Source organism: Gymnoscopelus microlampas (assembly GCF_963454915.1).
Source record: "Gymnoscopelus microlampas genome assembly, chromosome: 15".
NCBI classification, from domain to species: Eukaryota; Metazoa; Chordata; class Actinopteri; order Myctophiformes; family Myctophidae; genus Gymnoscopelus; species Gymnoscopelus microlampas.
In genome coordinates, this window is record NC_139952.1 from 29,602,374 (window position 1) to 29,617,934 (window position 15,561).

A 15,561-nucleotide genomic window follows, 5' to 3' on the forward strand; every position below is an offset into this window, starting at 1 on the left:
CCACATAGAGCATAGCAGTGGCGACCATTTTGTGGTTCCACTAGATAGAAAGCCCATTCATTCAGCCCATAGACATAAATATTTATATTAATTATTTTAAGCCTGGAACCAACCAAGCCATCCAGGCTCCTGGTGAATCATGACCATAAAACATTCACTTGTGTCAAAAAATATTTGAAAACCGCCAAAAATAGGATATTTATTAAATATGGAATACATTTTTATTAAATAGCGTATTCAAAAAAACATTGACACAGAATCAATTGTTTTATGGTCATGGTTCACCAGGAGCCTGGATGGCTTGGTTTCAGGCTTAAAATAATTAATATAAATATTTTTGGAAATCTCTATGGGCTGAATGAATGGGCTTTCTATCTGTGGAACCTCAAAATGGCCACCACTGCTATGCTCTATAGCTTAACTAAGCTTCAGCACCATGGATAGCAACTGCCCCTCAAAACAGCACAATACCTCAGACCTGCAATGGTATTACCGTAACCTGAATGCGGCCAGTGTGGTCAGACAGTTGAATTTGTAGTTATCCTTTATCAATGGCGGGCAGGCAGGTGGACGGTAGGTGGGTGGACGTCACAAATGTAACATGCGGACCTGCGAGGCGCACCGTTGCTCTGATCTGCATCAAACTTGGCACCAACACTGTTCAGGGATCTGCCATCACAATAGCTACACCAGGGGCCCCTAACGTGGCCTCTGGGGGTGCCTAATTTGCATGCGCCACCCAGGTATCCAACACCAATTGTACGCGTTGTCAATGTACCCGTACGTTGTACCCGTCTGCCTGTCTGTGTCCTTTCATGCCCATATGGAGATTCCTGTATCCGTCTGTCTGTGTTCCTTTTATGCCCATAAGATACCCATGGAGTTTTGTGTCATACATGGCCAGATATGGAGTCCAGGCCAGTCTATGAGGTCAGTACTATGATCAGCAGTTCTGGACGACCACCTATCCAAAGGACTTTCCGCCGGTCACTGCCTCGAGTCCTTGTCGATGTGCGCGCCGAATTTGAAGTCGGTCGGTCCCATATATGGGCATAGCAGCGATCTCTCTTTCTGTATGTCAATCTTTCTCTCCGCTTCTGTTTATCTGTCTGTCTCCTTGTATTTCGCTCCTGTCGTTCTTTCCTTTTATTTATTTTTCTGCCCCACTGAGAGCCAGGCACAGCAGATAGTAAATTCAGGTGAAGCCTTCGTGGAGGCGAGAGAGAGAGAGAGAGAGAGAGAGTAGATTTCTAATACCTAGCTATACCTCTCTCTCCTCACTCCAAAACCCATCCAGTCAGCAATTTTATAAATGCGGTTGGGCAGAACCCAATACCGCTTTTCTCAGAAATAAGTACACTTCAGCATTCTGGAGTAAACACAGACCTTGAGTATTCAAAGGCAACCACCGTAAAGAAATCAAAGAACAAACTGTCCTCTTATACTGTCATTGTTAACTGCGTTTCCACAGTGGAAGCACAGTGGTACCATGCTCAGCGATGGCTAGTAACAAAACAAAATGCTGTATAGTTTCCTCCTGAAAGAAACACCTTGGTGGGTGTATCCGGCCAGCGATTCATGGGAAATAATATGTAACAGAATCCGTTCTGGTGAATGACTGTTTTTTATATTCAGCAGCATTCATGTGGAATGAGTTACCTGGCTGAATAGCAGATGGTTCTTCTAATCGTAACTGTTGAGTAGCAAGGAGCAGCAGTAGGTTTTAAACACCCATATTGTTGTAAATCTTTCATATGATAATTCATTGCTTGGGGAGTCAAGTCTGGGTTGAGAACATGAGTGGAATTTTACAGCTTGATTGGTGCTGCTAGACCTATGGGTTACGCCAGGAGCATATGTATGATTGTATGTGGTATATTGTAATATGTATTCAATGGTTGGATACTTGTACACGCACACGCGACATATACTACTGTATATATAGTTTTAATTTGTCAAAAATAATTGTCATTTTAGTCAATCAGTCAATTCTATGTGACACTTTTAAAGGTACATTTTGTGTGCCCCCAACAGTGGTCCATGTCTCACCAGGCATACTGTATGGCTGTACAGGACCACAGTTCCTATGTTTGACTTTCAGATCTCTCCAGGGCAAAGCCGCACTGCATGTGAGGAAAGTCTACATTAAAAAGTCTCCAGCTGAAACTAATTGCTCCCCAGCTCCTCTCATTTCTCTATGATGGAGCTCCTGCCATGCTGTGTGTGTGTGTGTGTGTGTGTGTGTGTGTGTGTGTGTGTGTGTGTGTGTGTGTGTGTGTGTGTGTGTGTGTGTGTGTGTGTGTGTGTGTGTGTGTGAGAGAACAAGCAACAGTAAGAAAGAGAGAGAGACCAAGAGCAAAACTGAGAACGGAGAGGGAGAGAGAGTCTGTGAGAGCAAGGAAAAGAGAAAGGGAGAGAAAGAAGAAGGGGGAGAGGCTGGAAGCCGTGAAGAACACAGGCCCTGCGGTGTGGTGGATATTACATCCCTTAATAAAAGGACCATGCAACTGGCAGGGGGTGTGGACTGTGGAGGGGGGGGGGGGGGGAGAGAGAGGTAGTGTAAACCACATCTCATTTAGACAGCCTTTGCCCGCAACAGACCTGAGGGATTGTAAAATTAACGCTTACTATGAGGCTTACATCAACACGTGACGCAACAAACACATGTTTATGTGGTGGTAAAAAGGTGCAATTAACTGATTCGCTAACAAATCGGCACATCATCGTTGTGTTGCCCGGCCTTTGTCTATAGGCCAGGCAACCCAATGTGTCTCCGGTGATTTACAACAACCCACAGTCGTACCACTCAGCAGGAGCAGTCTTGAAATACGATTTTCATCTTTGGAGACACACCAGCTACTGACAAGATGAATAAACGCATTCAATAACTGCTATCTTGTAAATGAAAAAGTGCTGCTCCACTACTTATCAAAGCGTTTGGGACTGTGAAGCAATGTCTAGTTTGGTATTGACATAAACATGATTTAAAGCCAGAGGACAATGCTATCTCAAGTAAAAAGTTTTGATTTATAAGTCTATTTAATATTTTTTATACGAGGCACGATCAATAAGTGTTTTTGTAAGAGCCATATAGTTTTAAAGCTTCAAATGTATTTTGTTTTGTTCTGACATAAACACAATTCATATTTTATCCAGGGATATATTCTCTTTGAATAGTAGGATTAAAAGTAATGTTCAACGGAATCTTTACTTTGAATATGAAGTTTTCATTTCAGGAAACAAGCATCAGTTGACAGTGGGACTTGACAGTGGGATGAAAAGAAATGAAAAAGAAATAAGAAAGTTCTCTGAAAAATACACACGCCAATCTCCCCATTTCGACAAACATTTCTTTACAAAATAATCCTACAATCGTTAAAATAAATTGTTATGATTCTGAAATTGCCTCAGGGATCGCATTTTTATGCAGCTTAATTCGTTTGTTTAATTAGTAAGGCTGGAATCCAAAACATAGAACGAAATTCAGTGCATTCATTTTCTCCGCTGGGTTGGACTGGATCCTCGCTATGGCTTTCTTCCATCAGGGGCGGTCCATGGCCTCCTCCTAGTCGATGCTGAGTAGGCTGCTTTCATGTCAGCCGACATGGTCATCTGCCAGGCCGGCCAGTAGGGTTTTGTCCCCTCTAAGTTCCCCGATATTACTTTCCTCACCCAGTTTAAGTTCAAGTTAAAGTTCCTTTTTGTTGTTAATCACAACTTTACATCGAGACGCACAGGAGAACGAAGTTATGTTGCTCCGTTAAAAACACCACAGTTCAAGGCATCAACTAAAACAAAATAAACTCTAAGTAACAATAAAATGAGTACTAAACACCCAAATAATTGACCAGAAGTTTTTAAATATTAGAATTGACTTGCGGAATTACACCAGACATTTGCTTTCATCCGTAAAGCGTGTCCGTACCATCTCAGTCTGCCTCTCCTCTCCACATCCGCTATCTATCGCCCCCACTGCCATCATCTGTCTCAGCTCTGCGCTCGTCTTTCTCTCCCTCGGTGACAGGTGGCACATCCCTCTAATCATTCTCATCTCCGCTCTGTCCAGCCTCTCGTCCTGCTTCACCCTCAGGCCCCCCCCCCCGTCTCATTTATAGGGCCACCAGGAGGCCGCTTTTTGCAAAACACATTTTTTGACAGTACTCCTACAGATTTTGTTCAAACATCACGCAAATCGGTACACAGTATATCTATAGTCATTAAACAAAATGGGTCTTTGAGAAATTAAACTTTTAAATGAAAAACGTAGATCGTCATTGATTAAAATGTAGCAGCGTCATGTGATTAGTGTGAACGCCTGCCCGCCCCCCGACCCCCGAAATGACCAGGTCCATGCCCGGATTTACAGAGGCCTATGTCTAAAAACATATTGAATGCAATTTATCTCTCTCTCACACACACTCTCTCTCTCACAGACACACAAAATAACAGCCACAACAGTACCAACATAGTCGTACTACAACCTGAAAAAAACTACCTCGTAGATCCAACCTGCAAACAATAACTACACTACCAACATAGTCGTAGATTCAACGTCGGTGTTCGATTCCACAACCTGAAAAAAAACCCTGGAAAAAAAGCAGCAGAGCAACATCTTTAACCACATCAGCACGCATACGACACAATCAGCATCCAACACCAACACCACAAGCAGCATCCAACAAACTGCAGCATGAAGCAGCTGCAGCATCCAGCAAAGGAAAGGGAAAAACACCCCTAAAGAGGTTCCTACTTAGAGTCGTCTTCAGAGGAAACCCCCGGCTGACCGAGGTCTACGGCGGAGGCCGACGGCGGAGACCACCGAAGACACATACGCACTGTCGTGGAATTCTGCATCAATGAAGACACATCATACACACTGTCGTGGAATTTTGCGTCAATCAGCAATCGATCCACGGTGGAGACCACCGAAGACCAGGGCCGTTGGCGCAGAGGAATCCCCCCCATGCAAACAAATCCATGGATAGAGAGAGATCTCCATCTCTAAGGGCATCCTCGGGTTGAGCCTTGAGAAAGAAAGAAAGAAAGAAAGAAAGAAAGAAAGAAAGAAAGAAAGAAAGAAAGACAAACAAACAAACAAACATTAATTCAAGTGAGCAGATCTATAAGCTCGGCACATGAGCTTGTAGATCTGCTATTTCTTGAAATATCATTGAAAAATCATTCTAAAATGTACAGGGAGCCAGTGAATTGAGAAAATATGTTTACTGTATACGTATACTGTATCCTGTCACAATAATCGTATTGCAGAGATTTTAATTGATCGTGAAATTGTCCTCCGTCATACACTAGGATGAATAAGCTTTTGTTAGGATGCAAATTCAGGACCACTTAAACACTCTATACTTGATAAAAACGGACCTGTAAAGAGCGCATTTGGTATGCTCTTCTTTCACTCTACACAAATCGATTCGCCAAAAATAGCAGATCTACAAGCTCACAACGCGCAACGCGTTGTGAGCTTGTAGATCGGCTATTTTTGCTGAACGTTCCCCCCAGAATAGGGATGCTGGGGGTTCAAGTGGTTAACAAAAGTGGCATTAAGTCTTTTGATCATCTTGGAGAGCTGGCAGATATTCAAGCACAGTGCCACTAGGGGTCATCAACAAAGTATAGGCTACGCAATATAATTTGTATTTTCAATTGCTTCTAAAAGCAGATGAGATATTGCCTCAAAAAACGTTATTTAGATTTATCAAAACATTTTCAACATTGCATTTTTACATTTTCTTAAAGGTAGGGTAAGTGATATTTTTTGGTTGAAAAAGTTTTTTGTTAAAAGGTTAAAGCACTATATTATTCTGATAGTAATCATTGATATAGAGTGTTTGTTCAGTAACAGGAGTCTCCCTGTCTCTCCAGCTCAGCCAAGTTTCAGCCAAGCAGGAGAGAGTGCCCATTTATCAGCTTAATTTGTATAGTGTTCCAGTTCCAATTGTGTCTGCTCATTTCTTTGTGTCATCACTTCCAATTTCACTTATTTAATCTGTATCCTGTCTGAGTTCTCTATCCTGATTGGATAAAATTGGTATCTTGACCTGAAAATTCATTTTCTGTTTAATAAAGAGCTGGAGAGACATGGAGACTCCTGTTACTGAGCAAACACTCTAAAGCAATGATTACTATCAGAATATAGAGCTATTTAACACTTATTGTAACCAAAGAAATCACTTACCCTAAGTGATTTCTTTTATTGTGTAGTGAGTACTTTTATTCCACTACAATTATTCGAAAACTTTAGTTACTAGTTACTTTGCAGATATACATTATTACATTATAAAACATACATTTTTACCACTTTAGCGCTATTTTATACCTAGGATATTTGAAAATAGCAGATCTACAAGCTCACCTTTGTTGATTCTTGTGGCCATCCTGGTCCAGTAACCAGGGGTGCCTCCTCTATCTTCCCTGCTCTTAAAAAACAAAACCAGGTTCTTCTCCAGATCTCTCAACTCATCCAGCATCACCTATCCATGAGATTCCCCTTTGAGATTACTGTCCTGAAACACACATTAGGTTAGAATGACATTAGTGTTTATTAAGTGGATGATGATAACTTGTCTAAGAGTAGTATATTTCACAAATGCTACATTCATACACTACACACATGGTGACATGTATAATGCCAGTGGTGTAAAGTAACTAAGTACAAAAAATGAGCCTAGTTGCTTCTTTTGGGCTTGTTTTCATTTCATTTCATGGCCGCTTGTTTCTTTTGCCAAATCTGGCAACACATTGATAACCTTGGAATTCCAGACTTTTACTTGTAACAGAGTACTTCTTCTACATTGCAGTGTTGATACTTTTACTTAAGTAAAACTTTTGAGTACTTTACCCCCTATTATGTGTCAATTTTGGGGTCCTAGACATGAAAAAAGTTTTAGAACCACTGAGCTAAGCCATTGGTTCTCAAAGTGGGGTCCGGGGTCCTTGAGGCAGTTCCAAGGGGTCCCCAGCTAAATGATGGATAGTTAGGAACCAAATGGACCCTTATGGGTCTGCAACTCTGAGGGGGTACAAATGGAACCGGGCCCATTTGGTTCCATTTTGTACACTCTCAAATTAACATTGATTTTACAATATATATTGGGGTCCCAGAGATAGAAATGGCATTAAATGGGGGTCCGTAGCCTAAATGCATGTCAAACTGGGGGGTCCATGAAATTAAAATGGTTGAGAAACACTGCTAGAGCTGTAAACAATATTCTCTTATGGGGGTCTTGGCATATCTTTTCAAATGGGGGTCCGCGGGCTAATAAGTGTCAATTTGGGGGTCCTTGACATGGAAAAGTTTGAGACTAAGCTAACACACACACCTGCAGTAAAACTCACCTGTTTGTTGGATGGAGAGATAATTAACTTCTTTCCACAGTCGTTGTCACTAAGTGTTTTAACAGCTTTTTTTCACCAGACTGACAACTGTACTCGACGTCTATGTGGAGTAACGTTATATTATGAGTTGTTTATTTCACTATAAGAGTCTTTAATTACTTCCAAACAAGCAGCGCTTGTTAACAAACCGTTTGTTGTCGTCGTGTTTGCTATTGAGTGTGTGTGTGTGTGTGTGTGTGTGTGTGTGTGAGGGGGAGGAGCGCGCGCGACAATTGGAGAGAGAGTAACGTCACGCTTTGACGTCGCCGCAAAGGGCCGCAAGATCAAAGGGGCTCCTACACTCGTTACCCGTGTTGCCATGTCTGCTTACAAATGAGCAATTTGGTTGTTGTTGTTTTTTTAAGTGTAGTCGCTTCAGTTCATTGGGCTTGCTTTCTAATGTTTTTTAAACCAGTGGTTCCCACATTTTTTTCATGTCAAGGAGCCACAGATTAATATGTATTTGTTGCAGACCCACATCTGAAAATATGTGGTGCCAGGCAGGGACCCCCATACAAGATTTGTCTTGATAAAATGTTTCAAAAAATATTTTAGATATTTTACTTTTTTTCCCAATATTCTTTGAAAATAGCAGATCTACAAGCTCACAACGTGTCATGATGTGACACGTTGTGAGCTTGTTGATGTAACAGCCGATGTAAAAGTGGAAAAAAATTAGCCTAGTTGCTTCTTTTGGGCTTGTTTTTATCGACACGGCCGCTTGTTTCTTTTGCAAAATCTGGCAACTGATAACCTGCATTACACCAAGGCATATAAAAAGAAGGTGCGGACATTTACGCCAATGAGAGTCAATGAGAGCCAATGAGAGCCAGGTGGACCAGCTTAGAACAAACATACTTTGGTCTTATTTTTGCTTGTAAAATGTGGTAGTTGTGGGTTGTGGTTTCTTGGGTTTAGTTGCTCATTTGGGCTTGCTTCACAATTTTAAATCTAAATTATTTTAACCAGTGGTTCTCAAATATTTTCATGTCATGGACCCCCAGATTAATATGTATTTGTCCCCTAACCCCATCTGAAAATGGCAGATCTACAAACTCAAAACGGTCGCATCGCGATGGGTTGTGAGTTTGTAGATCGGCTATTTTCAATGTATACAGTATATAGGTTTAAAGGGCTCATAATGGCCTAGTGCCCTACGTTGCTTCTTTTGGGCTTGTTTTCCTAGACCTGGTTGTTTATGTCTCTCACAAAATATGGCAACACTGCCAGAAACAATACATGCCGCTGTTTAGATGCCTCAATAACATTATATACAGCGTGCACATCGAAAAACGATTGATTGGAAAACAACCTGTGATATGTCTTATTTTATATTCCTGAACCGGTTCCAGTTGTATATACAGTGTGTATATATATATATATATATATATATATATATATATATATATATATATATATATATGTTATTTTTAGGGTTAAGAATAACGTATATATTAGCTGCAGAGGACAGGATAAAATCTCCAAAGGATTGGATCGTGCACAACATTATTTTTTAATATAACTCCTACAAATTTGGTCCAAACATCATGCAAATCGGTAGACATTATCTCCATAGTCAAGTGATCAACAAGGTTGCATCTGATTTTTCATATTCCACCCTGCTTGGCGAATTCCGATTTCCGAACATTGCTGGCCCTCAATAACCTACCTGACCTGGCGGAGACCTGTGCTCCGAGGAGCACTTTTTCTAGTTAAAGGCATGAGTTCCCTGAACTTCTACATCCGCCCGTAGTCTTCACTGGGTGTATTGCTGTACTATAACATATACAATAATATAAACATAATCTTAATGAAATGATTAATTTCTAATGTCACAACTATGTTCAATTATGTCTATAATTAATTGCCCTGATCAAAACCAGTTGTTTAGAATATAATGAGACACAATTGCAGTTACATGCGCGCGGGCGCGCGCACACACACACACACACACACACACACACACACACACACACACACACACACACACACACACACACACACACACACACACACACACACACACACACACACACACACACACACACACACACACAGCAGATAACAGTGTAAAGAGACTACAAAGTGTTTACCAGTAATTACCTGGTAATGTAGTGGCCTTTGTTCTCTTTGATTAATTATAAACAGCTTCCAGATTATTTGGAAACAGCCAATTAACTTTATCTTGCTTCTCATTCAATTACTCCCGTGCATTTGGAAAGGTCAGCTGTGGTTCTATAGTAAAGGTATAAAGAATTGGTATTTTCCAGCCCTGTGTAAAAGGTCATAGAGTCAATTTGCTTATCCACTTATCACTGCGCTGTGGTTCTTTACGATTTCCAGCTCGATCTGCAAGTGGAGCAGATAATGGACTGGGAGGAATCAGAAACAGACGAGGCGAGGAGACCCTACAGCCAGGGAGTACATCAGATCCAGTCAGAGTAAATACACACCTTTGCTTTTATCTCTGCAGGGGGAGATACATTTTTAACTAAGTAGATATTTAATAAATGATCTCAAAAACCATTACACCGATCAGTGCCACGTTTCTTGTGCACGCTCCCAGTAGGCCAAGGAAGTCAATCCCCAAATATTCTTGATCAGCCGGACAACCGAACCACTGATCAGTCTTGCCCACATATGGAGCCATGTGGACCTCCAATTTTGATGCTCCGTTCTAGTTATCCATTTTAACCCTGACATCCCAATTGGCTAGGTCATTTCGATCTACAATCTTACGACGTTAGATAGGCTTTTTTTTTTTTTAAGTTTCGCTATTTTTTAAAGTTTTGAAGAGATGTGGGAACATTTTGAAGCATATAGGGCCTAAACTTGGTTACGAAGTAAACTCAAGAGCCATTTCGCAGCGCCTAGAAATAGAGTTTTCTATTACAACGCTGGGGAAAAAAAACTGAACCATTCCAGGTGGTAGTTTAGGCCTTATTGAAAAGTCTCTCTTTCCCTCTATCTTTCTCTTTCTTTCTCTCTCTCTCTCTCTCTCTCTCTCTCTCTCTCTCTCTCTCTCTCTCTCTCTCTCTCTCTCTCTCTCTCTGTCTTTCTCTTTCTCTCTCTCACTGTGACTGTGAAGGCTAACGTCTGTTTCTGTCGCAGAGTTAATTAGAGAGATTTACTGGAGGAAGGTGATTGCAGTGGACCAAAATGATCAGACCGCTGTCAGGGTCAGCGGTGGTGTTATTTACAGAGGTGTGTGTGTGTGTGTGTGTGTGTGTGTGTGTGTGTGTGTGCGTGTGCGTGTGCGTGTGCGTGTGCGTGTGCGTGTGCGTGTGCGTGTGCGTGTGCGTGTGCGTGTGCGTGTGCGTGTGCGTGTGCGCGTGTGCGTGTGTGCTCTCATTGTGCTCCAGGTCCTTCATTACCCCCTCTCTCCAATCACAGTGAGGATTTATGGCCATTGTGGGGTGCCAAGGAGGGCCCTTAGTGAGGTAGTTAGTTGCACCAGAGGATCTAGAGCTATACATATCATCATGGCCAGTGTTGTCCAACACTGTGAAATCTTCAGTGTTCGTTGAACTCAGAGAGAGCACAAATGCGCAATTTTGGTTGCATTTGTACTCTTTCTGAGATGAATAACATTATTACTGAGTACGTGTTCTAACATTAAAATACACAATATACTGGTACTGATATATGTGACCCCATTATGTACATGAACTATAATAGTAATTAAAGTAGTCAGTCAACATTACATGTGTTACATGTAGCCTATTTCTCTTTTCTCTAAAGAGGATGCACCTCGTGGATATTAATATAATGAATTTAATCCATTAAAATACCAATTTGTGTGGCAACCCGATAGAGTGGTTAGGGCGCTTACCACATGGGCTCTAATGCCTCACAGCGAGTGCCCGGTTTGATTCCCAGCCAGTCGGACCTTGCTGCATGTCACTCCCCTACTCTCTCTCTCTCTCTCTCTCTCTCTCTCTCTCTCTCTCTCTCTCTCTCTACTATACCACTATAAATAAGGAATAGCAGAGGATGCACGTTTTTATTGTGATTTGATTGTGAGTTACGTAAATATTCATTCATAAATTGTTGATAGACTGTTGATAGACTGTGCATAATATTATCCACTTAATTGTTGACTGTACATAATTATATTAAATTAATAATCATTGGCGATATATGTATATTCATTCATATATTCACTGTTGATAGGCTGTACATGAACTCATTTAGAGACCAAGGCAGATGTATTGTGGCAGAGTCTAAGCTTCATTTATTGTATTCTTATTTATCTTGGTTTAGTTCTTGACTCCTACACTTACCTACCTCTCGAGTGTTTCATTCTCACTGCTGTTGCTGCTATGGCTTCACCCAGCTGATGGATGAAATCCTGTAACTCTGCGAGAGTTGGATTTAGCTGTGTACTGTATACACAAAGTTACCAACGGCATTTCTTTGGCATTTCAAAGAGGTTTGAATTGACTAAACTATTTTGCTGGTCAGCAGTTGTTCTCTAGCACAATCCCACAAGGACAGTGACAGCAACCATGCAGATAAAACCAAACTAATAAACTTTTTATTTCTGTGTTTTCTTCCCCCTGTGAGACATTTGTAACATCAACACTTCCCGTGATAGCATTGTCGGGATATGGCTCAGTAGGTCTGATGTTAATCTACTAGCGGCTTAATATACAGTATAGCTACTGAAAATAGAAAGGAAATTGGATGCCGTGGTATCATATGATAGCCAGGAACTATTAGACACTTTGAAGCTCTGCATAACTTATAAACTCTGCAAGTAAATTATTGGAGAAAATCTTCCATAGAAAAGGCTTGGCCTTATCACAGCTAAATAAAAGCACTTGGACTTAATAAGCATTATTGAGTTTGTTCGACCGGGCTGAAATTGGCTTGTAAGTCTTAAGAGAGCAGAGAGCAGAGCAGGACGTATCCCAGGCCATGTGTTCATCAATTACTGTCTGTGTACAATAATTGTGCTATATTGATCCCTTTGCTTCATCTACTCCACTATGGTCCCTAAGTGTTTTCTGATGTGAGTTCTTCTCTCTCTCTCTCTCTCTCTCTCTCTCTCTCTCTCTCTCTCTCTCTCTCTCTCTCTCTCTCTCTCTCTCTCTCTCTCTCTCTCTCTCTCTCTCTCTCTCTCTCTGGCAACAGACACTGTTGCATCCTCTGCCCAGCATATTTGCAGTATAAACCAGGTTAGTGGTCCATCCCTCCTATGACCAAAAAAATAAAACTATATATGAACATTGGGGAGTAACAAAGTTTTTTAGTGTTCTGTATAAAACAGAATGGTTATCAGCCAGCTAGTGTGCCCTAGTTGGAGAATGAGATCAAACTAAATTGTACTCTTCTTGAATATTGAGTGGTTTCAATGTTTGTTTACCGAAATCCTCATTTCAGATGGCAAAAGTTTGCAATCAAAATGTCACTGGACAAGAACTACTTTAATTCTTATTTTAGCTGTGACCAAATGACCCTGTTGTTTTGGTTTGGGTTTTTTTTTGCCCTTATTCCGAGAGATGGAAAAATATGGAAAAGGTTTCAAGGGGTTCCTTCGATTCTCCTCCCAAAGGAATGATGGGATGATGCACAAGAATACCGCAGAATCATCTACTCAGCATTATTCTCCTTATCTACCTCACCACCTGGAAGATGTGAGGAGAGGGTGAACAGAGAGACCGATAGAGAGAGTGAGTGTGAGAGAGACAGTCATCAGTTAAAGAAAGAAGGAGGGGACAGTGTTAAATGGGATTTCCACACTATACTTTACAATAAAGACATATCTCTTCTCTTCCATTCTCAGCCCACATACGGTGACACATTCCTCTATGCACACCATCTCCGTATGACGTTATCTCCCTCAACTCTCTATCAATCCCACACAAAAACACTCCGAATGGAGCCTTGCAGATGTTCTTTGTCCCACGAGTAGTCCAAGCTGACTCACATTTCAGAAAACGGGCCTTATTATCATTTTGTGTGTAATTGAATTAGGGATTCAACTGGATGGGTCCCCGTCCAATCAAATAAACTGTTTGGAACAGACCGTAATGGAATGTTTTTTTTGCGGTAAACGTGTACTACGCTCCTTGGCGTAATCCGACCACCCTCCCCGTCTGACTCTGAGCATCCAGAAAATGCGTAGGGCAAAGTGTTTGTTGTGTCAGGACAGGAGCAAGCGATGCAAAGACAGGTGAAACTCTTTCTGACAGCACTTTCAAAGTACAGTGAAATGGCTTTATTTTGACATTGATCATTGAGCTCTTGCCTGTGTCAAGATATGCAATCAGCAAACTATTTTAAGACACAGAGAACTGAAATGAATATAACATCCTTGCAATCATATTATTATTACATTATTGAACGTGATGTTTTCACCTCTGTCTGTCTGTCTGTCTGTCTGTCTGTCTGTCTGTCTGTCTGTCTGTCTGTCTGCAGTAGTAGTAGTAGTAATAGTAGTAGTAGTAGTAGTAGTAGTAGTAGTAGTAGTAGTAGTAGTAGTAGTAGTAGTAGTAGTAGTAGTAGTAGCAGCAGCAGCAGCAGCAGCAGCAGCAGCAGTAGTAGTAGTAGTAGTAGTAGTAGTAAGTAGTAGTAGTAGTAGTAGTAGTAGTAGTAGTAGTAGTAGTAGTAGTAGTAGTAGTAGTAGTAGTAGTAGTAGTAGTAGTAGTAGCAGCAGCAGTAGTAGTAGTAGTAGTAGTAGTAGCAGTAGTAGTAGTAGCAGCAGAGGTGGTGATAGTTGTTGGGGGGACAAGGAACTTCTGTAAATACTTTTTTTCTTTCGCAGTGTAGACGCTGGAAGCTGGTTGGTGTGCAAGTAGCTGTGACCTGTATTACCTAGCGCATAGAAAGCTTCCATTAACCTCTGCTCCTGTGGTTGCACTGCTCCAACACCTTCCTTTTATACACAGATCATATGCCAGGCCTCGCTTCTATGATTCCATTTTACTGGCAGTCTTTGCACTGTGGCATTGACTAATGGATATCTGTCGCCTGCCTGCACTGCATAGTGTACAGTGTGAGCTGCTTCAGCAGGCCTTGGAATGAGAAAGTTAAAAAATAAATAATAAATAATGAATTGCTACACTCATGTCATGTGTCTATTTTATTTTTTTAACCACATCGTCCATATTTTGGGCATGTCATCATTCATAGGAAAACATATTCCTCTTTTCTTTCTTTTCCTAAACATAATGATAATAGCCTAGCTCAGAATGTGTCGCAAGACCTTGTAGATTGGCTATTTTCAATATTTGACGTGTAAATAAATATAAAGGGCTTAAGCGGTTAATATAAGCAAATAAAGTCAAAAGAAAGAACACAGGTGTTGACATCAGATCAGTGAGCACCAACTACATGTAAGTACGGCCTCGGTGCAGAATAGTCTGGTGTGTTGCTGTGTTTGTGTGTTATTTGATCAGTGGAGAACACTGTCTTTTGTTTCAGCCCCTGTGTCAGCAGCGTACCTGCTAAATGCTGTTGGCTCCAACAGCCCTGCATGGCTCAGCTGAAAACTAAAGCCTATAGGCTGCCCTTCGACAGCCAGGACTTATGAACGATATTTGCTCTTCGTCTGACACGAATCTGTAATCATGGGAAAGTATCTCGGTAGCGCTACAGTTGGTTTGACCTCTAAGAACCTTACCAATGGGGAAAAGAGCCGGCCCAACAATATGGAATATCCTATCGTATGTACATTTTAATTGTACAACACTGCCCCCTAAAGTTTTTTTATTTTTCTTTCCTAATGTATCTCTCCTCCTCTCCCCTTCGGGGGCCCATGTCAGAGGACAATGGTGCATCACAATACAGTGCAGTAATTTACCTCCACCTGCTCCTGGCAAATTGACCGCAGATGCACCTCTCCTGTATTACTCTGTCACATTCAATTTAAGAAAAGCTGGGGAGCTTTGGTTGTGAGCTGTGTGTGAGCAGAGCACACACAGCTTTTCCAGGCCATGGGGAGGAAGGGTCTAGGGCTGGGGCAAATAAAGGTAGATGGAAGGAGAAAGGGTCTAGGGCTGAGGCAAATAAAGGTAGATGGAAGGAGGAATGCAAAAGGGTAGAAAGGATCTACTGTATCTACACACACACACGTGTGTGTATAGATAGGCCTTCATGTTTTCCGTGAAGGCCATGGCCCATTATGCTGCCTTTTAAATTGTTGTTGTTTATAGAAATGAACGA